Here is a 6,000-nt window from a genome sequence, read left to right as displayed (position 1 = left end):
GTTTGTTTTGGGGGTTTTTTTTCTCCCCCCTCTCTCTCTCGTATATACGGGGGCGACTTGAAAATGTTTTTTTTTAACGTGCCACAACGAGGTGTAGTATTACGGTGACTTTATGGCGGAGGCACGGCACCACAGTTAATTGCCTAAACATCTTGAGGCTCGTGCCGGGCGGTGCGGGCGTCCACCGCATAGCCGTTGCTGCCACGGACGTGGCGAGTGAGCGGCCGTCACCCGTCGCTTATCAGTCACCAGCTGTTTCTTTCGCAATCGGTGACTCGGACGTGGGGGGGAGGGGCAGGGGGGTTGAGGGGGGGGTGTACATGAGTTCAAACGGGAACTTGATGGACGAAAGTGCTGCCCTCTCTGCTCGTTGCCGTGACACATCTCGTTGCTGCCGCCGATAAGTAACACTTTATATATATATGTGTTATCCCAATATTATCCTGATTGTGTTATCGACGTCACGTCCTGTTGACCAAGTCTACCTTCGGAACAGCCCACAGAAGTGGATACCACAGAGCCACCGCCGAGATCCTTTCAAGTGACCTCTGACCCACACAGTGGGGGGCAGCACCTCCCTATCCACTCAACCGCTGAGGTTCGTGTTCATCGCACGTCAGTCAAAGCGATATTTTGCTAAGTTCTTAGAGCAAGAATTTTGTCAAATTCAGTGCAGAACGAAATTTTACGTGGTGGGTTTTTTACGTGTGTGTGTGTGCAGTCACTGGTAAGAGGGCTGAAACCTTCAACTCTCCATACCTGAACACGTGAAACTCTGTTCAATCACAGACGCCGGCTGGATTCGAACCCAGGGCATTCGCGGTGCTTGGCTCAGTGCTCCGAGCTCCAAGTGATATTCCTGCCGGCAGACAACGAAAGCCTCGGCGTCGCGTTTGAGTGGCACGAGCGGTATCATCGCTCACGGAGGCGCGGCCCGTTCTACTTAACGAGACAACAGGCGCCTTCTCAAAATAGCGGTTTCTTAGCCACCCGCAGGTTCCGCTGTGAACGCGCACGGAACAGCGGGCGGCTACGACAACTGCAAAGAGGGAGTTTCACGAACGCCGCAGGGTAAAAAAAAAAAAAATTACCGACTTTTAAAAACGCTCCGCAGGTTCGCACTTCGCAAACTTCAATCGCCGAAGATGCGCAGCGCGTCCTCCTTTATTCGCAAACGCGAGCGGCCGCGTTCGTCTCCTACCGACGCGCTTCAAATAGGGATAGCTGCCGCGCCGTGATAATTAGCGCGCACAGCCACTTGAAGCATTTGATGCTTCGTGAAAAGCCGGCAAAAGAGATCAAAGGGTTTGCCCTGTGATCTATTTTTTTTTCACCAGGTAAGGCCCCACCGAGCTGTCTAACTCTTTTTCAGAAGCTCAATGAAGTGGCTTATCATGTGGAAATGTATAGCAGCCAAATACTCTAAATGCATGTTTCTAAATGTGGAGGGAAAAACCGGAGAAAATTCCACACGACCATGGGGAGGAAGTTTCAAACTTTAAATATACAGATGTCAGGGTCGGGATCGAACCCACGGCCTCCTGCATACCAGGTGAGGTAGTTAACATCTCGCCACCGACCTGGTTAGCCGTTAATGTGCTGTAAAGAGGGGCTATTTCCCGAAACGTTGCATGCCTATTATGTTTTTTTTGTAAGACCACAGTTTTACTGACGAATATGTTGAGTTTTTCTTTATTTATTTGTAATCTGGCCATTGCGTGGCTAAAACGCTGACGTCGATATTGCTAGTTAATTTCGAAAGCGTTTTAGAATCCATTCAAAAATTATTTTGAACGTGCGTGCTTTTCAAGCCAAAATTGGTGTCATCAGAGGACATCACTTCAAGTGGCACGAGGACATGTTAATTGAGAGCATAATTTAAATTATCAGAAAATCTGAATATTTTTAAAAAGATCCAAAATCATCCTTAAAAAACAGGACAATCTAAGTGCAATAAAAAAAAGATGTGATGTTCATCCCTCGCATACCCTGACCTCTGAACTCTCAGAGCTTGTGTGAGGGAGGGGGGGGCATGTAGAGTTCCAAGCACCAGGGTCACACAACCCCCCCCCCCCCCCCCCCCCCGAGTGAGCGCTCACCAACGCAGCGCCAGCTCACTCTGTAGGCTTTGCTCAATAAAAAAATGATTAATTGTCAAAATCACGGAACGGGAATGAGCGCACACCGCGAAAGAATTCGCCACACATTTGGCCACCAAAAATGCGGTAAATCAAAACGCCTGGCACGGCGAGGGTCACCGACCGTAAGCGGCTTGGAATTAACAGAAATAGCGGAGGCTCTGCGTAATTAAATGCCTGGCTCGTGAGGAAAACTGAGAGACGCTAAATGAGAGCTATGGACCTCGCCGGTGGCGGTAGCGGCGGCGGTGGCGGTGGTGGGGGGGCCAGGTGTATTTACACAACGCCCGGTGATTGAGCGCCCGGTCAACCGTCACCATAGCACCTCGTCCGTTGTTGTTGTTGTTCTTGTTGCGCTCGTGGGATCCACGGACGGTCGCGGCGCGAGCGGCCGGCTTCCGTTCAGCACCTGTGCCGCCCTCCTGCCGCGCCGCCACCAGCCGCGCTGCCGCAGAGGTCGCAAACGGGTTTTGATTCATCTTCTTGGTTCTTTCGGTAAAGTCACGTGGAATGGAAACAATAAAAATATTAAAATAAAACATAATAAAATAATTCTCACGACGTTTCGGCCACAACGCAAGCAGCCGTCATCAGGTGAAGACCAGGTCTGTCGGGGAGACAGCGTCCTTACCCGTACCTGTACCCGGCCGTATCCTACCCGAAATGAGTGACAAACGGTTACTCACCAGTGACTCACGGCCTACCCATACCCGCACCCGGCCGCACCAGGGTCGCAAACGGGTACCCGTACCCGTACCCGGCCGGGTACGGGTAGCCGGGTATCGGGTAGGGTATGGGTATCGGGTACCCGGTTGCGACCTCTGCGCTGCCGGTGCCGAGTGCACGGCACGACGGTGATGCCCCCACTGGGCCCAGTGGAGAAAGGTGGCGGTGATGAGAGGGTGGTTGTGGTGGTGGTGGTGGTATGGTGGGGGGTGGTGCAGAAAACAAAGACGGTGATTCAAATTATTTTGTGGGTTCGGCTACGTCTTGTTAGTCTCACGCCAGAATTCATTGTCATTAATTATACTAATTTTGGCACGAAACTGCCACGATGGGGTCTGACCAAAAAAACGAATCAGGATCATATTATTGGCTTTGAAACCTACGTTTCAAGTTGACAAAGATTGTTTTGGACAACGGTGGACTTGGCAGTACCCGGCTGGGGTATCAGACCGGTGAGTTGCCGGCGATTGACATCTGGTGAGCGGTTTCAGGAGGGTGCCGAGTAACCCCGCAATCGCGTCCGGTGAATGATCTGGTGAGCGGCGAGCGGTGGGCGTGTGTCGGTTTTGCTGGGATCGTGTCTGATGGATTTCTCGTGAGTGGGACCAGGAGCGGGATGAGTTGCGTGGTGAGTAATGAGTGTCGAGCGTGCGGCGAGTGTTACAATCGTGGTTTCCTCTGGTTGTGTCTGGTGGGTTGCCCGCAAAGTGGCGTCACGAGCTCAAGTTTCAAGTTGATTTTGTTTAACGAGGTGAGCACTCAAGAGACGAGGACGAGTCGCATCTGCGAGAGTGACCTCGGTCATGAAAAACACGAAATAAAACAACTAAGGGCAGCACAGTCTGTTCAGTGCGTCTGGCGAGTGACACAATCATTGTGACGGCCGCCCGCTGGCTACGAGACACACAATCAGATAAGGACAGCTTAAAATGAACAAGTTACATATATAAATGTTTTATTACCAAAGGCTCATTCGCCTAGGCAGCACCCCAGCTGCTCTGCGGCTGAAGGCCGGCACCTGGAGGTCCCTGCCCCTGGGCCTCCTGCCCACGGGAGGCTCCGCGCGCCACCTGGTGGCCACGGCGAAGGCCGATATCGAAACGCGACACAATGGGAACAATGGACACTGACCTCTGAGAGAATAAAAAAAAACCTCTAGATTTGAAGCTTTCGTGACTGCAAGGATTCATATGTTTAGGTTTTTTTCGGTAAAGTCACGTAGGTAAACAATTTTAATTAATAAAAGTAAAATAAAAAATAAAATAAAAAAATCACGTTTCTGAGGCAACACAAGCTTCCGTCTTCAGGTGGAACCGTTACAGCACGATTGCTGTATCAAGTAAGAGAAATTCCAAGAAAACAGTCCTTGTATATATACTGGTTGAGGGTGGGAGGAGCCAAGGCAGGCACCTGGATATTATTATTATGAGGTTCGGTGCGGCTGAAGCACGCTGCTAGGAAAGAGCCTTTGTTGTATAGACTGGTTGAACCGGGAGGTTCCAACATTGGGTAATTCCTCGCTTAACGAGTGTTCAGAAAAGGCGTTTTTATCACTTTTACCCTCACCCCGTATCCCTCTCACCTGCTGGCGGAGTGGGAGGCTTCGAGTCAGGCGGTGCGTCATCCATCATCGTTATCATCAGCAGGAATCGTTCTTTTAACGCGGACGGTTGAAGGGTGTGCTTCCATCATCATCATTATCCATAATTCGTGTCTGATCGTTATCTTCATCCATTTATCATACTACATTTGAAAAGGATGCGTTGGCTGTGTAACCTGGGTGGGCTCCTGTCTAAAGTAGTGGCATCACCCGCACCGCACAGCGTTGAGCCGCGTTCGTGCATGAGATACGGTGGAGGGGGACAGAGGAATTAAGAAACAGATAAACAAAGACAGAGAGAGAACTCGAGATCAGTTGCGATACACAGCACAGTACAGATAAGGCAAGAGAAAGGTGGAGACGGATCTCTGTCTAAGAAGAGAGTACTGGAAACGTTTTTATGGCTGGGAGGGACGGTCACGTGTCAACGGTTGCGAGTGTTTATCTACTGTCGATGTGTAAATACATCATTGGCAAGGTGTTTGATGGAGTGTCGCGTCTCAGGACCGTGAGAGGCCTTCGTTCAGCAGTGGACCGATCACGGCCGATGAATGGTGACGATTGAACGCGGGTGTGACCCCCCTGGCAGGCTGCAGAAGGACCTGAGCACGATACTTCCGATACAAAATGCCAGTCCTCGCGACGAGTTTAACGAACCTCAGGGGGGATTTAAATAGGGGCTGTAGCCACCCGTCTGGGCATTGCATTTTGTGAGCTATCCCACCTCTCCCTCTCAACCAAAAATGTATATGCGTACACATACACCAAAGATTGCGCCTCCCCTCAAGAAATCCGATTTGGAAAGACTCACCCACCCACGACTTCCAACACAAATCTCACCTGGACACAAGAATGGGAGTCACTGGACCTTGCAAACACGTACCCCGTGACTTCCCCCACACAACAGCAGCCACATGGTTTCAACCTCTCCAGAAAGGAACAGGGGTTCACCCTAGACATGTTCATGCCTCGCCAACCTCCACCGATGGGGCACAAGAGCAAGTCCCCACTCCTGCTGTTGTGGAGTGGCTCATGCAGCCAGCTATGGCTGCAAGGTTTTGGTAGTACATGTTTATGCCATTTATTGTGAAAATTCCGTCACAGTTCCTATGATTGCTTTTTCATTGCTTTCATGGCTTTATTTTGGTGATTTCGAAAAGTGTATTGGTTTAATTCTAGATTTGAAGCTTTCGTGACTGCTATGCATCATATTCTTAGGTTTTTTCGGTAAAGTCACGTAGGTAAAACATCAAAATTAATGAAAATAAAATAAAATAAAAACAAAAATCACGACGTTTCGGAGGCAACACAAGTCTCCGACGGTCCCACCTGATGACGGAGACTTGTGTTGCCTCCGAAACGTCGTGATTTTTGTTTTTATTTTATTTTCATTAATTTTGATGTTTTACCTACGTGACTATACCGAAAAAACCTAAGAATATGTATTGGTTTAGCCATGTTTGTTTGGTGTAGTACAGAGTTAGACTGATGGCCTTAATCTAAGTTGTCTTATGGTTGTTGTTGTTGTTGTTTGAC

Source organism: Lampetra planeri, chromosome 2 (genome assembly GCF_965212315.1).
Source record: "Lampetra planeri chromosome 2, kcLamPlan1.2.h2, whole genome shotgun sequence".
Taxonomy (NCBI): Eukaryota; Metazoa; Chordata; class Hyperoartia; order Petromyzontiformes; family Petromyzontidae; genus Lampetra; species Lampetra planeri.
Note: the sequence above shows the minus strand (reverse complement) of the source record.